At 47.5% G+C, this 18,904-nt stretch overlaps 1 protein-coding gene across 1 annotated transcript in view; it reads left to right on the forward strand.

Moving 5' to 3' along the window:
* Nucleotides 1-18,904, forward strand: part of LOC126523543 (solute carrier family 35 member F2-like) — a 238,787-nt gene that overhangs the window by 165,534 nt on the left and 54,349 nt on the right. The gene's annotated exons all lie outside the window — the stretch shown is intronic.

Consider the following 18,904-nt stretch of genomic DNA (forward strand, 5'->3'; position numbering starts at 1 on the left):
TCTACGTATTAGCTGTGATTTTGTGATACGGAACCGCCTTTCTATTTAGCTTGGATATATTTTTTTAGCACACCCTTGAACTTTTTACTGTTACAAATCAACAGGTAATCAGAGCTATATGTCGTAGTAGTGTGAACAGCGGCGGTATCCTGCGACTCTCTGTGCCACTACAATACGTATGAAACGCTTTTGGGCTGCACAAGTTTTCTCGTTGAAGAAAAAGTCGTAAAGTGAGTTTACGTTAATCAATATGTCGCTAATGAACGCTTTACGCCAGCGGATAAGTAGAATATAAAAGATCATTGCAGCTTTATGTATTCTCTGTATGCACGATGCGTCAAGAAAATGTCGCTACCAGTGTTAATGCAGGTAAAACTCCACAGCGGTAATTTGTCCATTGTGCAGAGGCTTCTTATTGACGCTCTTGTAATTAGATGTCAACCCAAATAAACACAACCATCTAGATGGCTAGCTTGTCGTCAAGCAGAGCACGACTCCCATCAATTACAAAAGCGACAGGCGAAAACAGCTGACAGCGCAGAGTATAAAGAGCTTTTATGTTAAGCAGCTGAAGCAACCCCAATTATGCCGGAATGAAAATATGATACTCTGAGCAAGAAAAACGAACATTTCGAATTATTAATGAAGATTTCATTTAAGTTACACAAGGTTGGTCGGAGTTAAGAAATTTCGAAGCAAACATTTTTGTGTATACGTGTTTGATGCTACATCCTATAGATCCATAATACGAAATTTGCTAATCTATCGAAGTATTTTACGATACAAATGGAAAGTATCGTGCTGGATAGAATAATTGCGGTAGTATGTTCTACCTCTATCTCAAATACTTGTTGCCCGAGTATCTTGTATCGTATCGTGATACATTTGTGAAGTATCTTTGCCCAGCCCTGGACGCCAGGGGTCCAAGTCCCGAGGCCTCACCTACATGTTCAAGGGATTACGACAAAAAATTCTAACTGGAAATATTTGGTAGATTGCACTGGTGCGAGTGCTTAGGCATAATCTGTAATGTTCCAATAGCAAATGCAGCATACGGTGCATGTTAATTTAATTGTGAAGCTCGTGCAAGCGACGATCCGGAAAGTACAGCACCTATCGACGTAATCGTGAGCGTAGTTTCTCTTTGTTAACAAAGTTATATCGCAAATTTTAGTGCTTGATTTCGGTGATGTGCGACATCATTGTCTTGTCTCGCCGTTCGCAATGCGTTTCAGCACTGTTCACAGTGCCTTGCACTAAGCACACACGGGGCGTACTTTACTTACGTGCGCACACAAAGTGTGCTTGCAAACGTCTCAACGTTTACGGATTAGCAGGTTATTGGTGTCGCGGCTGTCAGTAGCAAAGCTGGTGGCCAGATCTTGTGTTGATTTGCTTAATTAACTAGCCTTTTTTTGTCGAGCCAGTGTAGTTGTCGAAGGGAATCATCGTAAAATTACTTCACATTAACGGCTAAGTCGCTGCCAACGCATTGAACGGACCGATAGGTAGAATTTGTGAGTTGAAGTATTTGTTTTGCTTGCTCTAGGGTTAGTTATTGCGTTACCAAATGTTCCTCCCGTACACCCCTCCGGGAACCCAGCAAACCGCAAACGGTAAGAAGTTTCCGGACACTCTAAAACTTGGCTAAGGCACTGTAATGACGGGGTCATTCCGCGTAGTGGACTTTTGCGCGACGAAGTATTACGACGCTGTAGCGATGCGCAGGTTTCACACCAAACTAGCAGACGAAACAGGAACACGGATGCCAAGGTAGACGGTACGTTAGCGTGCGTCACAGGTGTGCGTACCCACGTGACCATCGCCGCTTACGAGCACGTATCTAACGTCATGGGGCAGGAAGTGCTCTTCGAAATCGAATCCGCGACTGGTCGTGAGATACAATCGAACGGAACAGTCGTTGCGCGCTGGAGCAAACGAGTTTCTTTAGCATGATTAATTGAACAATAGCTACTCATGAAGCGCTATAAACAGAGCACAAAAACTTTGTTTCAGTACTCCTTTAAGCGTGTGTATTTGTGCGAGTTAGTCGCACCTAACGGCAGTTTACGGCAACGGAATTATTGTGTCGTCAGCGCCGTAATCAAGATGAATAATGCCCAACGTCCACTGGACGTCAGAGGTAGTTTCCAGGCATTTCCAATTGCCTCAGTTGTGAGCCAATGAAGAGTGAGCCTCCGCGACTGAGGGTTAGCGTTAACGCAATTCAAAACATTGTTCCTGAAAAAGAAAAAAGAAAAAGAGAGAAGCAAGCAACTGCATAAGCACAGTTTGAAACGTCGTTTATGCAAACGTACAAAGCTGCCTGTTGCACAAATGCCAACAGTGCCTTTGGTCTAAGTGATATTTTCGCCAGGAAGCAAGCATGTACGCCCATGTCGACACGTAGACCTAGCTTAAGAAAAAAAGGAAGAAAGGTCGAGAGCGCACGCGCTTGTTGTAGCGCATGCTGATTACAGAGTCAGCAGTATAGGGCAGAAAACAATGCGAAGAAGACCCTTAGACAACGAGAGCCGCCGTCGCGCCACAGCCGGCGACGGGGCTGCCTCAGCTCTCAGTCTCTGTGGGCGGCCGCGGCGAGTACCCCTCGAGAACGGCCTCCGCCGAGGGACTCCATATTTCGCCCGGAGCCGGACGTCAAGATATTAATCACGCGCACCGACCTCAGTAGAGAGCGGGTACGAGAGGAGGAGAACAGAAGAGGCCGCTAGGAGGCGTTCTGTTGTGTGCAAGCGAAGAATGGCCGCCCTCTCTCTTTCTCAGCATCAGCGTTGCCGCCGTCCTTCTCTGCACCCAATGCCGAGGGCCTAATGGGCGCCTTTCTTGCACAACGAGGCTTCCCTTTTCTCTTTGCGTTTTCCTGGTTGAATCCTCGTACCGCGAAAGAAGCTAAATCAAAATAGAGAGAGGAAGCGGAGATACACGAAGAAAAAAACAAATGCGGAGAAGCTGATATTGTAAATAAGGTAGTTTCTGAGGGGAAAAAATGCGGCAAGGAAGAATGGCGATTGAATGCCCCTGCGGTATGTGGCCAACGCAGACAGACAAAATACAAGGCTCCAACGAGGCCCGCCGGGCCGCCGGTCACGTGGCCACTTCGGAACGATCGCCAGCAAGCGCCGCAGTGCATGCTTGCGCCGCAATTTCTTCCCGCGTGTCCCCCCACCCCTCCCCCCTATTTTTGTGTGTGTTTGTGTCTATATTCTTCCACCGCTAGTCACTATTGGCCCCTTATTCTTATTGCGCTTCCGCTCCGGCGTTCACCGCAAGGCAATCCTGGGTGAGTTGCTTTATCTTTTTCATATTCTGCTTCTCTTTCACAACCGAGACCTTTCTCCGTGTTTGTTCCTTTCGACACACTCCCTGTACGTCTTTCATTGATTACGTATATACGTGCTATCGGCCTCAAAGAAAGGACTATTGAACTGGCGAGAGACGTCTTGACTCTGCTTCGTGGTTTATCTCTATCGCGTCGCCGCTTCGCTTTATTCTCATTCTCCAAGCATTGCACAATGCCTCGTGCTGCTGCTTCGAACGCTGTGTCATAGATAAGCAGGCAAGGAGAAGGATCTGAAAGAAGTCTAGAAGGGTGCAACACGCCCATCGCTCTTCCTCGAGCCTTCCATAGCTTGTGTCGCAATCCTTCTTCCAAAGAACCACGTGATCTGCGTGCGTTTGTGGAAACTAGGAAAGATCGAAAGAGGAATTCTGTGTCGGACTGAACGGGGGAAAAATAAAAGGAAACTACCGCAACGCGGGAAACAGCGCGGACGTATGTAAAGTTGGACCTTCTTCCCAAAGTAGTTGCGTGACAGTATCTCGTTGTCGACGTTATTGCCTAACGGCCGGCGCCTGGCTCATTTATTACTTTGGCTCTTTCGCACCCTTTTCTTTTTCATTTCGTGGGGCAGCGGCTGCCGTCGCAGCTTGTTGGCTGGTGTCCTTTGTCAATCGCGTGTCTGACCTTGCAGTTTCGCTGTCGTTACCCGCGACAGCTCTCGCTCGGCTCCCGTCGCGTGGTCTCTGGCGGGCTGAGTCCTCAGCCAGCTCGAGTTCGCCGACTGCTGCGCTTGCATTTAGCTTTTCACGTTGTGTTGCTCTGTTCCTTTCTCTGTTATATGTCGGCGAAATTTTCTTCAGCGTTTATGACATCCTGGTAATGCGTTTTCGCTGCTCGTTCTGAGGTGCCTGCTTGTTTCAGAGAATTCGCGCCTGCAGTGAGGAGTGAGTAATAATGCCACTGTTCCTGGCTTTGTATGAGACGTGTTCTCGCTTAACTCTGTTACTTGATTTATATTTAGGCTCGAGTTAAGGATACGCACGCACGCGCGTTGCTTTGATCGCTTCTCTCATCATGTTGAATGTGTTCCGTGGCTGATCTGGTTCAGTATTTTATGAACAAGATGAGAAAGAAACAGAAAGGAGGCTGTTAGAAACATGAGTTTTCTAGAAATTATTCGGGGGAACTCGGGTGCTAGTGAGTATGGGAATCGCGAGTATGTGGACCTTTTCCAGCATGGAAGGACCGCGCAGCGAGAGATGAAGGGAAATATGATGGCTGCAACGTTAAGGGACGGGAAGAAAGCCGTCGTAATTAGAGAGCAAACGGAGGCAGCCGATGTTCCACTTGACATTACGAGCTAGAAATAGACTTGGGCAGGACATGTAATGCTTAGCGATGATAGCCGATGGTCTACAACTTATAACTGCCAAGGGAAGAGAAGCGCTGTCGTGGACGGCAGGTAAATAGGTGGCATGGTGAAACTGCGAAACTTGCAGGCATCAAATGAGGTCACCTGATGCAAGACGAGGGTAATTTCGTATCTCTGGTAAACGTCTCACACCTGCAGTGGACATTAAATAGTCTGATTCACGCGTAGAGTTTGTAACAAAAATTTTTAGCGGCAACTCTGGCGCCAGTGCGTACAGGGACATCGTAAGTATGGCCATTCAGCCACCGTTGGAATGATGATTGTTAGTTGTATTTCTCTAAACGTCGTAGTTCTGCCATAAAGCGGCTTCGTGATGTTGCAAAATGTAATTTTGAATGATATGTTGCGTTACAAATGCAGTATTTCTTGATTAAATTGTATGTGCACAAAAATTGATTGCCCTCATGCGTTTTTACACATGTGTTCGCGTGGAATTTAAGGAATATGGAGCGTAATAAATGACGCTACAGGAACGTCTGAAGCTACAAGCACGAAGATACACAAATATGCGTTGAACGCAGCTGATCGATCGGAGCGCTGGCATTCGCCCTGGTGATGTTTGTAGGAAACGCTCTGATCTAAGGAAGAAAGCAACTAAGCAGAAAGAAATTACCACTTCAAGTTTGTTCTAAACGATGCCCCCCTTTTCCCTTTTTTTTTCCACGCGCTCCTTCTTCCTGGATCACAAGTTATGTATGTTTTCGTTACATCGTGTCACAAGTTATACGATGCTCTTTCTAACACCGAGCACCTTCAAAGGGAGCCGTGATCAGGCTTCCCCCAATAGGATGTTTCCGAACCTCTGTTCACCACCCGTTTTGTTTTATGCTGTCTCATTTCTTCTTCAATGTTTACGTGTTGCATTAGTTTATGCATTCCCACTGCCTCCTGTAATGCCTTCGTGCAGAGGAAGCATTCGAGGTAAACGAATAAGAAAGGGCGGGGTGTTACGGGTGTGCCTCGTGCAAGAGAAAGCAACGGACGAGACGGGACTAAATGAGGAGGGACGGGCCAATGGCCTCGTATAGGCTGCCATGCATCGTGTGTCCCGCATGGTGGCGTCCCCATTCGTCTTCGCAGTCTCCGTCCCCCGCTTCCCTGTCAAGGTGCGCGCTCGGAGACCTGTGCTTGGCTAACGCCTTCGCGGGGGGGCTCGTAAGGGAATGGCAGGTGAGCGTGTGGTTTCTGCGTCAAAACAGCGCAGCAAGGGAGGCGTGATGGATTAGAAACGCACACTTATGTGATGATACCGTGGGCCGTTGGATTGATAGCCATGCTTCTGTCGTGTAGCGCTTGGTCAGGCGGATCGAACGGGCTAGGACTTTGAGAATAGGCAGGTTTTTTCGGCAGCTTCCGGGTCCCATGCGCCGCAAGTTTTTCTTATATATTGTCACGGGGTAGCCCGGGGCGGGTCCGTCAGCTCATATCCGGGAAACTAAAGGCGGCAACCGATGGAGGTGCGGTTGCTGTTCGTCGAACTGACGAAGATCCTCCGCCGATGACGAAGACGCCGAGAAGACGATCTCGACGATATATCAACGAGACGCCGCCATCTCGACGAAGCTATAAAGTCAAGACTACACCGACGAAAGACAACTTGACGACGCGACGTTCCAGCTTCAGTTCAACAAGACGCAGTCGTGAATCGACGCCAAGACCTAACTGCAACGCCAGACAAAGAACCACCGACGTCGACGTGCTTCTCGACGGCCACGCAGTCACCACCTTAGTGTATACAGGAGCCGACTACTCAGTCATAATTGGAACCATCGCCGCCCGCTTGAAGAAGGTTAAGACTGCATGGGAAGGCCCTCAAATTCGCACTGCTGGAGGACACCTAATAAAGCCGACTGAAATCTGCACCGCAAGAGTTACAGCTCAAGACCGGAACTACCCAGCACCTCCCACAGATGCCACGTGGTAGTGACGGTGAAGAAAGCAAAGCGTTGAATGGCGAAACTAGCGTTTTATTGGACGAACTTGTGCCCATAAAAGCAAGTTACACTCAAAGGAGAGCAATAGCGGCGAACACTATCGGCAGTCGTCGAAATCTGATCAGCGTGTATGCACTCTAAGAACGGTTTACACCCTTTGGCGTGCCCCTTCTGCCACACAACGATAATCGTCATCTGCCTTGATGCGTTTCCTTTCTTGAAAACGCCGCGCCCGCTACTTTCCTGTTGGGAATGCTATCATGCTGATAACGCGCATGCCGTTCGTTACTGGAAAGTACCGGGCTTGCAGCGTTAAAGAAACGAAACGCATCAAGGCAAATGACGATTATCGTTGTGTGGCAGAAGGGGCAGGCCAAAGGGTGTAAACTCTTCTTACACTCTTAGGCAAAGTTACACCCTTTGGCTTGCCCCTTCTGCCACACAACAATAATCGTTATCTGCCTTGATGCGTTTCCTTTCTTTAACGCTGCGAGCCCGGAACTTTCCAGTAAGGAACGGCACGCGCGTTATCAGCATAGAACAGTTTACACCCTTTGGAGGGCCTCTTCTGATAACGCGCGTGCCGTTCGTTACTGGAAAGTTCCGGGCTTGCAGCGTTAAAGAAAGGAAACGCATCAAGGCAGATGACGATTATTGTTGTGTGGCAGAAGGGGCACGCCAAGGGGTGTAAACTGGGGCCGAATCTTATAACGGTTCGGTTGGGGAACCGTTCCTTTGGCCTCACCTGATTGGCCGAAATTTTGATACGTCACAGGTCGTCAGAGGCAGCGGGGCGGTATCGCAATTTTTGAATACGTCACGCATGTGTCAATCATCTTCAAAGCGAACCGGTCGTAGGAACCGGCGAAGGGGTAGTCCGCTTTGGGTTCCGTTGCTGTGGCTTGGCTTTGGCTTGTGACCCTGGCCGCGCGCGCCGGTCGCGCGAACCCGGAGACACGCGGGCGTCGCGCGCGTGCGTTGGTTGCTTCGGAGGCTATTACTTGCCTTCGTCGTCTGCTTGGCGTTCCTCTTTCGGTGTCGACCACGGCTGGAAGCGCGATACGCGTTCGAAGAAGTGACGGATAATGAGTTGCACCGCCCTTACTGGCTTTCTAAGTAAACCTTTTGCAGGCTACGCTATCAAATGGAGGGGACTTGGGTGCAAGCGTACGAGTGGCCATTCCACGCAGAGGAAGGAATATTGCGCGCTGCGGTTCATCGCCACCGGCCTGCAGCTCCCAGAGGTCGGTCGGACGTGAATCATTCATCGGAATGACCTAGATCTCTGCTGCCGACACTGTCCACAAAGTTGCTCTCGCAATTACTATGTTGGCCGGTTGAAGGGCTGGGTCAGCTTTCCCGTGACCTCAGCTTCAAAGCCAATGCCAAGGAGATATTTGCATGGTGAGATCGAATTCTCAGTGCTATCGCCAGCGTGAATAGCTCGCAGATCGCCGTTCAGCAGTCAGAAGGGTTCAACCTAGGCTGGTTCAGCACTTCCTTCGTTCGGCTGATAAAACTATACAGTCAGGACGGGAAGATATTGTGGAGATCTCTTATTTGGCTGCCTTCTTTTTCTCTGGTTCGGGAGTGCCGCATTTTGTTACTCAATTTTACGGCACAGCGCGCGCCGTCAGCACCACACTCTTCGATTTGACTTCGCGCAGGCAATGCAGGGCCCGTGTATCGTAATGTTCGATTTCAAGTTCCTTTGTTTTTATCACGCGACGCGCCGTAGGGCTTATCGCAGGGACAGCGGCAGCGCGGCGGCGAGCGAGTCATGTCCGAGCCGAAGACGAAGGGCGAAAAAAGATGGAAAATTGATATAGTCGGCTAGTAAAGGTGTCCCTAAGAACCAGTTCACGGTTTTGTCGCGCTCGCTACTTGAGAAGTGCCGGCAGTGCGTTCCTGTTGCGTGCATCGTGCGAGCTCCTGGTAGCAGACGACATAGCTTTAACTCAATTACGCTTGCGATACCACCTGTGGGCTGAGAATAAAAAAGAATGACATTAATAAATTACTTCTGCATTGCGTAAACGCCCGACACCACACGTTTATACTTCAGAACTTGGCGTATAATATTTAATTTATATTTTACATTTATTTAGCAAGCAGAAACATTCTGCGATTCCTCGATTAGCTCGTCATATAATGACGTACACTTCAGAGGTGGCACCCTCTCATCTATTGGTCGCGTCTTCCCCTTCTTCCACCGCCGGCTTGGGAGTGGCACATCTAGTGACGTAAGCAGCGAAGCGAACGGTTCGTATTCCGAACCGTTATAAGATTCGGCCCCTGTTCTTAGAGTGCAGTCGTCGAATGTTCCAGAGTAATCGCTGGGACCCGCGTGTTTTCCACGAAGTTCTACATTATTCGCGTCGCGCATACATGCGATCAGATTACACAAGGTTCGATCAAAGACAGCGGATGGAACCTTCGATAACATTCCAGAAACTTGCGATACATGCAGGCGCGTCCTGTGCTGTGCGATAACATTTGCTGGCGGTGAAACGTTGTTGTCCGATAAAGATAAACGAGCACACGTGTCAATATAGTAAATTTTTTAGTTGTCTGCAACTTATCTCTCCTTTCACGTAGGTTAACTTCACTCGATGTAGGCGCTTTGCAGCGAGCATTTCGAACAACTGAAACCCGATGGCGCCAACTGCCTTATGGGTGTGCATGGGTGGCCTTGTGGGGAGCCACAATAAGTTGTGAACGACGGCCGCGCGCAGTGTATGTGGCTGGCTGGCAGTAAGTATGATAGGTGTATAAAAGAATGTCATGTCAAGTTTGAAAGTTAAACGTATCCGGTCCTTAATTGCAAGCAGCGCGGTTGTTTTGTGTGTACAATATGCGCGCAGCTGTCCACTCCGCCGCGATGACGGATGACTCGGTGCATTCTACTCTTCAAAGCACTCCCTCATCACCCGCACCTGCTCTCCACATTCTCTTTGCCTCTGCATAGTCAAACGGCCGCAGTATCATAACCCATCAGACTTCGCAACGCAAACTTGGCTTTAAGATATCCGCGCATCACGCCGCTTCGCTGCGAAGCTAAGTTTGACGGAAGGTGTACGAACACAACTGCAGCAGTATCAGGCTGTACAGCGAATCTTAGAATTACAGTTGACAAGCTTTTTAATGCGCTAGCATTCTTAGGGTACTTCATGCACTTTCCCGTTCGGTCGGTCGGCCGGTCGGTCGGTCCAACCTGAGTCACTGAGTCACTGCTCCTCCTCAAAGAACGTCTTTCCCGCCGATATGGGACACCATAGATGTGGGACAGGGTAGGTGCCGCTGTTCGAGAGAGAAATAAACTTTATTAGGGGCGTAAATTAGTAATTGAGACCGTGGCAGAGGAGCTAGCGTGGAGTTAATGTTGCCACGACACGGATAGCCCACTCTGCCGGCATGACTTGGAATTCTGGGTCATCCGTATTGATGGCTCACTCCCAGGCCTCGAGCGTGTGGGCTTGCCGAAGAATCGTCCTTGGCGGGTGGTTGGATGTGCGCGCCCAAATTATGTGATCTTGATCTGCGGTTAGTGCTTCGGAGGGAGTGCAGTTAGGTTTGAACTCTTGCTTGGAAATTTCAGCCAACCTTTTGGGGCTTTGCATGGATCGAGTCTGCAACCGCCGTGCAGTTGTGGCCTGCTCCAGGGAGACAGTCTTGCTTGGGAACAGATACGCTCTGCGGGAATTTTTGTAGAATTACGTGAATGCGTGATAGGTGAATATCGGTTCAAGCCGGCCATCCGGGTCGAACGATCTTACCTCATGGTTATCTGCTGCTCGAGGGTGAGCTACTTCATTACTCGGGTTGCCAGCATGAGCTGGCACCCGCGTTAGATCCTTTAATGGTTCTACTGAGGAGTGATCACACGGCTCATGCGTGATAAGTGCCATGACCTTTCACCGTCCAAGAAACTTTTTGACTCTTTGACACCGACTTCAACTGGGTATGTGCCACTTGGTCTGTGCTGGTCTGCAACGAACCGCTTTGATGTCAACTTGGGTCACTGGATATGTGCGGCTAGGTGTGTGCCGCTGTGCAATCACAAAAGAGCAAGAGAGGACCCCGGTTTCTGCTTGACGTGTTTCTCAGCGTTCGCAAGCACGGGCACGCTGTGCGCAGGCTTCGCGGCGGCGGCGCTAGATGGTGCAGATTGTTCTTAGGGAAGCGCGAAAGAGGAATCACGCTGCACTACATGCCTCCTACATACCGCAACTCGTTTCGACGGTGGCACTGCGTTGTGTCACCATATTGATTCATTGCTAAACGTATTAGCGTTGACTGTCATCGTGAGATGTGTTCTGCCGAATTTCACATAATGATCGAATGATTGCAACTTTAGGCGCTTTATACAATGTCAACTGTGTCCGCGTCCTTCACTGATTACTCCCAAAGTGTCGCTTCGTTTGCGACCGGCCTTTCAGTACACACTCATGCTGCGCGCCCACGTGATCAAACTTTAACAGCGACAATTATGCTGCGCGTCCATAAGTTGCCAGCTCTTGGCCGTTTGCCTCCTCCTGTTAACAACACTGCCACTATCTTTTTTTCCAGAATACCGATTGCGCTATGTTCTTGCGCAAGAGCTATCTCTCTTACTCGAATGAACAGAGGGGTCTGAATGTTTAAGGAAACCCTTGAGTGCAGAGATCGTCCACATTTTCCTCTCGCGCAAGAGTACCATAGCCTAGATTTGCAGTAGATAATTTGTACTTGGTAGCTCTGACTCTTTTCGACACACCAGTGCAGTTCAGTGAATGAACTTGCTTCGTGAATGAATTGCTTCCGCAGCCACATGCAGCTATGGTGTCATTAAAGTTAGAGCCGCACAGTTGAATGTCCCCCCCCCCCCCCCCCCCCCCCATTTATGGCGGAGCGCACTGTACAAAAGTGCTCGAACATCGTTTGACCGCCCTTTAGTCGCTTCGTCTATCAGTTCTCTTATTTAGTTATTTTTGGTTATTGTAGCTGACCCTTGGCTTGAATTTCTTTATCATAATTTCACGGCTACCGCCGATGTTTCTTGCATTCGGTGTAATAGTAAGAAATTCCAAGATCCCGTTCTTACTGCTTGCCCCGCTCATCTTAAGTAAGTCATTCCCTTACCTCTCGCACTTCCTGTACGCACCTCTAAGCTGTTGGGACCTGCATAATAGAATTAAGTGCGTGTAGATACGCGGGGAGTGCAACACATACAAAGAAAATTGGGGAGGGGCGAGAAGGTTAGAGGAAAGCCAGTTACGTTTTGATGGGATTTGCCCAGTTAGTTGGGAGCATTGTTTCGTAGGAATATTCTCTGAAACTGCCTTCCGTGCACCTCGCTCCTTAAATCTTCCAGTTCCGGGTCTTTCCGGGAGCTTCCGCTCAGTGCCGCTGCAGTATATTTTTATCTGTCTGTGCGTCGAATGCGGATTTGATTGTAGTAAAACATAGCGGGCTTCTTAAAGCGTTTTTTTTTTTGTAAAGGCTGAACGTGTTTCGTATGGATTGAGAATAACACGGGAATTTTCAGCTTGAAGATATTGAAGGTTTTCGCTTGACAACGCGTCCTTTTTTTGCAACCAGCTACGTACTTACATGAAGTCGACAGAGCAAGTTCGGATTCGCTTGTCGCGACGATATTTGATCGCAGGGTTGAAAAAAGTCCTAACGGGTAGGAGCGCGAGCGGGTGACGGGACGGATCGGGCTGACGCACGTGACGAAGGTGTGATCGACTTCTTAGGCTATCTGGGCAAACTGCAAATGAAATCAGATCGGGTTGGCAGCGGAAAAGTTTGGCTGCTTTATGAAAGGGGGTTTGCTTTCCGGCGCTGTGGCCTCCGATAACGCGGCACCGCGTCGCCATTTCCAAACTACATCTCGATGATCTCGAACGGCAAATCTCGATGCCGAAAGGCGCTTCTGTCTTTTTCACTGGAATCGGCTTCGTGCAAGTGCGACAGGTGGCGAGTCGGAATTAGCGCACCGGACTTTCCAACTCGCTCGAACACGCACCTGTACACGCACGGTTGTACGCTCCCGCGCTAGAAAATCTACGCTTGATGGGTAGTTACTTAATATATCATATTGATTAGTGACAAAGAAGTAAGAGTATCAGACACGGTAGAAAGTGCCACCGTAATGGGCACAACAGTCGCCTACTTTAAAGATTAAAAGACAGCAATTACTGAAAGTAGCAAAGTTGAAGACAAAAATAGTAAAAAACAACTCTAGAGGGCACGGACGAGTGAGCCGACGACACAGGCCCTGGTGTCGTCTGCTCACTCGTACGTGTCCTATGCGCAGCTTTTTTGTTTCAAGTATGGAGCCTAACCAACTAGCTGAAGCCAACACCATACCAACATTAAGTACAGCCGAGAACCAAACCACCGCCAACAAGAAGACACTGGGCGGAACCCGCTGTTTAGAGCGGCCGTGATAGCACGCTCTGTTAGCCATGCGACGTGCTCGGCGTATTCGCTGATTAAATTTTCCCGCGTGGTACGGGTCCTCTTAAGAAGCATCGCAGTGTTGCTGTAAGGTGCCCATGCGCAGGCACCCGTGCTTTGCCGAGTGTAAAACCAGCGCTGCGCGTCGAAACGTTCGCACGCCCGGTCTCCGTTGACGACGCTGTGACAGGCGACACCCGAAGGGCACAAAAGAGGCTGTAGGATTCAGACCTTGTCGGGCGCGTAGGCTTGCCGACGCAACCGCGACGTCACGCGCTGTGAGAGCTGCGCTTTGTGTGGGACACCGCCACTAGCGGCGCAGCGCGGTAACGTGTGATCTCGGCTGGCTCGACGCCAGACCAAAGCTGAGAGGTAAGCGAGCGTGAGAACTATTGGCAGACGAGTGAGGTAAGTTTCTGGAACGGACGTGTTGGCGGTGACGTGCGTTAAGTGATCGTGACGTGCGTAAGGTGATGTGATTAAGGCACATCTTTTTTTTCCGCGTAAGTTACCGCGAATTTCAGCCGATCGGCGAATCAGGCGTAATGATCGCCAACGAAAGAAAGAGTAAATAAATTGGTTTAGTCTGGTAAGTTTACTCTATCCCAAAGCTTTGTTTGATTTGTACTTTGCTGATAAAGAAAGAAAATCTGCTTATCAGCAGAGGGAATCATGGGCCGAAATTCATAAATTTTGCTCTGCAACTCCACATTATTGTCGCACAATGAATCTCGCCGTACTTTTTGGTAAATATGAATTAAATTATGGGGTATTTCACGCCAAAACCGAGATCTGATTATGAGGCGCGGTGTACTGGGGGACTCCGGAAATTTGGACCAACTGTGGTTCTTTAACGTGCACACAAATCTAAATATACGGGTGTTTGCTCATTCTGCCCCCATCGAAATGCCCCATTCTGCCCCCATCGAAGTGCCCGGGATTCGATGCCGCGATCTCGTGCTTAGCAACCCAAGACCACAGCCACTAAGCAACCACGAGGGGTGCCGTATTCTTTGTTGATTTGGGCTCCAATATTGTATGAAAAGTTAATAAGTACTTACTTGTGGAGTCCTCTCGCTTTGTAATGCGGCGTAACAATTTTTTAGTGGCAATGAATTAACGGCGGTCGAGCGGACGGGGCCAAAATATATGACGTCAGAAAACGTTAGTGTGGGCTATGGAATGTAGATGTAGAGCCTAGATGTTAGTAGCGCATGCCCACTCTGAGGGCTTTGCCAAGAACCGGGTAGTTTCATATATTAAAAAGAAAAGGAATTATAAAATAACTGCAAACGAAATTGGTGAATAGGTATATGGAAAGTAATAGATTCTATCTTATGATTTTATTAGAATATAGGAACAAATGAAAACAAAAATACAGCTAGTATAATGCATTTTGAAAAATATACCAAAACCCTAAGTTCTTATTTTATAGTCGAAATCTTTCTGACCCTGCGCTAAACTCCTGTATGGCGTCGCCAACCTTCCTGTCGCTGTGCCCAAGGGTCGAGGCCCCCAAAGATAGTAAATTTGAGTCCAATGTAAAAGCAGAACGGCGTTTCTAATGTTCTTTTTCGCAATTCGGGATACCTTTGACAATCAATGAGAAAATTATCTATTGTTTCAGTTGCCCGCGAGAGGGACAGTTCGGTGAGGGAGCCAGACCAGCTCTGTGTAGGTAAACATTTAGAAAACGGAATTCGGCAGCGTGGTCTAGTGATTGCCACTTGAAGTACTCGCGTGTGACAGAGTTTACTATCCCAATAATGTGGCAAGGGCTGATATTCTGTAGAGTTTGGTAAAGAAAAGGCGTGAGGTTCACGCAGCGCCGTTTGATTCCGCAATCTTGCCCCTATGATGAAAGCTAAAACACGTTGTGGGGCTAGTTGGTGCATAGCTTTCAATAGGTGAAGCGCCAATAATGACGGCACACAAGAAGGAATACAGACAGGACAAGGCGCTTCCTGTCCTGTCTGTATTCCTTCTTGTGTGCCGTCACTATCGGCGCTTGACCTATTGTAATGAAAGCTAAGGCCGTTAGGATTTCAGTGTCTGGGCTTTTCAGGGACGCTTTCGGCAACAAATCTGCCATATCGTTTAGAGATAGGCCCTTATCTCCGGGTACCCAAACGATTCTAATCAACGCTAAATGAGGAGGCACTAACGATTTAAAAGCTCGCAAAACCTGGGAGTCATTAGAAGCAGTCAGGGAGGAGCACAGAGGCAGAGAATCCGTCACGACGACTGCGGAACGTGTTGAAGTATTTAGTTTACGAAGCGCTAGAATTCTTGCAAAAAAATTCTGGTAGAAAAAATTGGTACGAAGTCTTGGAGCTGAAGAGGAAACGACCAATCGAGAATAGGAGAAAATATTCCAATTCCACATTTTCCTTCATATTGAGAAGCGTCAGTAGCAATAACTGTCGTGATCGGTATGTGCAGAAAGTAATCATATAGGATAGAGGTTACCATGCGGTAAGATTGTGCCTTTGCATTTTTCAGAGATTATCTTCGAACTGAAATTTAACGGCATTGATGTTGCAGCAAACAGAAGTCACCGCACGAATTCGGACGTTTAACTGATCTAGGAGAGTTTGTGTAAAAATAATTTCAGGTGTGTAGAACCGCGGCCAGTCAGTACAAGCAAAAAAAAAAAAAAAAACAAATCCGGCTGGGAGATAAAAAGTGTTTGGGAACGCCTTATAAGGGATTCATATAGCCTTAAATATGGTTGTACACCTAATAATTGAAACCGCGTTATTAGAGAGAGGATCCTAGCTTCCAGATATAAAATTTGATTAGCCACAAATTTAGGTAGCCCTAAACATAGTCACAAGACCTGCCGCTTCAGAGGAACAAGGGGCGAAGTTCGTATGCAGGTGCTCCAGAGACTGCCAATATACTTAACAGTCTCTACTTGTGGGATGATATCGAGATAAGAAAGAGAAATATCTATGGGGTCTTTTAATGGAAATGCAAGCATCGAGCATTTATTAACGTTGAGACAGCGATGCATCGCATCAAGGCATCTTTCCATACCGGACAAGTATGTCTGAAGTATGTTATAAAGATTTTGAATATCATTTGCTGACGAGAAAAACGCTATGTCATCAGAATACATGTAAGTATGTACGTCATCATGACATGGGATGAAGCTTATTAGAATATTAAATAAGACTGGAGAAAGTACTGCCCCTTGTGGAACGCCTATTGTCTGCGCGTACCCAGCCGAAGAAATGCCGCTTTGGAAGCAACGAAATTCTCTGTCCCTTAAAAATTACGCTATCCATGCTTGAAGGTGATTTGAAAAGTTAATGTTCCGAAGCTGATTGAGCAATATCGCATTCTCAGCACTATCATAAGCTTTTGAGACGTCAGTGGCCTATTAGAAAGACTATAATGATTCCGTTCCATCCCTTTTCATATTTTTTTTCTTGCTTTTATTTTTGTCACGCACTTCTTTCCGTCTTTATTTCCCCTTTCTCTTGCCCTAGTGCAGGGTAGCAAACCGGAGGTTCTAACTCGGGTTAACCTCCTTGCTTTTCTCTCATATGCATCTCTCTCTCTCTCTCTTTAGAATGACTAATGCCGCATACTTCCTTCAGCGCCGTGCCAAATGAATAGGGTTTTCAAGGTCAATATGATCCTGCTATATTGAGAACTGTGATATAAAACTAATGTGTTTCGGACTCGGGATTGATCTCTCATTAAGAAAATTTATCATACGAATATTTATAACCTTTCAATCAATTTTACAAAATTTGAAGATAACGCGATGGGCCTAATATTGTCGAACACGTAACCGTCACCTGGATTTTTAAGCAAGGGTATGACCTTGGAAATTTTCCTCTCCGATGGAAGCCACGCCTTTCTGACGGAATAATTGATAATGTGTAATAAATAATCTTGTGATTTTTTATACAAAAGTTTTAACATGGACGAAGTGATTCCATTGGGGTCCGGAGCCGCTGATGGAAAGCTTAATAAAAATATCGGGTAATTCAGCCTTGGAGATTTCCGTGAAATCTTCCTCAGTTGGTGAAATCTGTGGAGCTAATGGAAGTTCAGAAGGAAAGCGACATTCTAACCCTTTAGCGATTGCCTCCAATGAATCCTTTATTCCTTCGTGAGACAAAACTGCGTATTTTACATTTATCGGCCGCGGAATCAATATACTTGTGTGCAGAAGGCTATACAGTGCACGTTTATTATTTGATTAAGAAAGAAATTCAACATGCGTAATGACATACCCATCCTTTGCCTTCAACACATTGCGTCTAAAATTACAAGCATAAAATCTATAATCCATCTAGTTTTGAGGGCTTTGATTATGGAACAGTTTCTTTCAAGCTGCCTTTCTTCGCCTGTAGTCACGGGAACAATCATCATTCCACCAAGGGGAAGAAATCAATTTAACTGATTGTACCAGAAATTCTGAGTTTTCCCGAGAATCGTGTAAAACCGAACAAATTCTCAGTGCTTTCGATTTGAGACTAGCCAATGAGGATCACAAGGAATTTTAAATTTACTGTGATTTATGAAAATACGCACATTAGAAACTGAGGAGGTTACTGGGCGTATAATTCGAAAAAAAAAAAAAGACCGGTATATTTGTGTCATTTTGTGGCATAACCTAGCCGCGGTGACATAAGCCGACGTAGCCATAACGGATATAGCTGGTCCATCAAGAGATATCCGCGCAGGTGTGTCTGCCATTTCATTTAGGAATATACCACGATGGCCTGAAACCCATACAAACCGCACCAGGCTTAAGTTTGGGGGCAATAATGATTTAAATGTATTGGCTGCAGTAGTGTCCGAAGATGAAGTGAGTGATTTGCATGCTGACAGTGAATCGGTCACCATAACCGCTGTTGAATAATTCGTAGGAAGAGAAAGAGAAAGCATTTATTTGGACCATCGATGTCGTTTCTCTTGAGGCCGAGTCGGTGATGTCCTCATTCCAGAACTCCACTGGCCATGGCTGCTCGACGTACTTGCTGGACGAGAGCTTCTTGTCCCGCCAGGGTATCGCCGGTCAGCTGTACCTCCCTCCGCTCGTTTTCGAAGAGCTAAGATAACGGCTGATAGTTCAGCCAGAAATATTGGTGTTAACTCCGTAAGGCGTAATGCATATGGCCAGGATAGGGACTCGGGAGAAAGTACCCACACCCGCCGCAATTGAATGTGGCGTGGCTACCCGCGCTTCGTCTTTCACGCCTTTTTGGTTTACTAAGGCTTTGATCAAGGTATGGCTAGCGTATTCCCCTACTGAAAAATATTAATATGAGAATCTAGCTCAACGTCCGGTTGTGGCTGTGGTGTTGGGCTGCTGAGCACGAGGTCACGGGATCTAATCCCGGCCACGGCGGCCGCATTTCGATGGGGGCGAAATGCGAAAACACCCGTGGTACTTAGATTTAGGTGCACGTTAAAGAACCTCAGGTGGTCGAAATTTCCGGAGTCCTCCACTACGGCGTGCATCATAATCAGAAAGTGGTTTTGGCACGTAAAACCCCATAATTTAATTTTTTTAACCTCCGGTTCTTGCTTAAGGATGGGCGTACTGGTCAAGGCGACGTGCATTCGTCTCATTATGAAACTTGAGTGTACCAAATATCGCGCGCCACGTGCGCTCATGCGGTGAACACGAAAAAATAGATAGAATGGGAAGATCCTGTCCCTCGCCAGTTCACTTTGAATCAACAGACCAACCAATCTTCACGGCATTACACCCTGACCTAATTGTGTGTTTGGTTGGGCCGCTTTCCGCCAGGTTGACTCATTATCGAT

This window comes from Dermacentor andersoni, chromosome 6 (assembly GCF_023375885.2).
Source record: "Dermacentor andersoni chromosome 6, qqDerAnde1_hic_scaffold, whole genome shotgun sequence".
NCBI lineage: Eukaryota > Metazoa > Arthropoda > Arachnida > Ixodida > Ixodidae > Dermacentor > Dermacentor andersoni.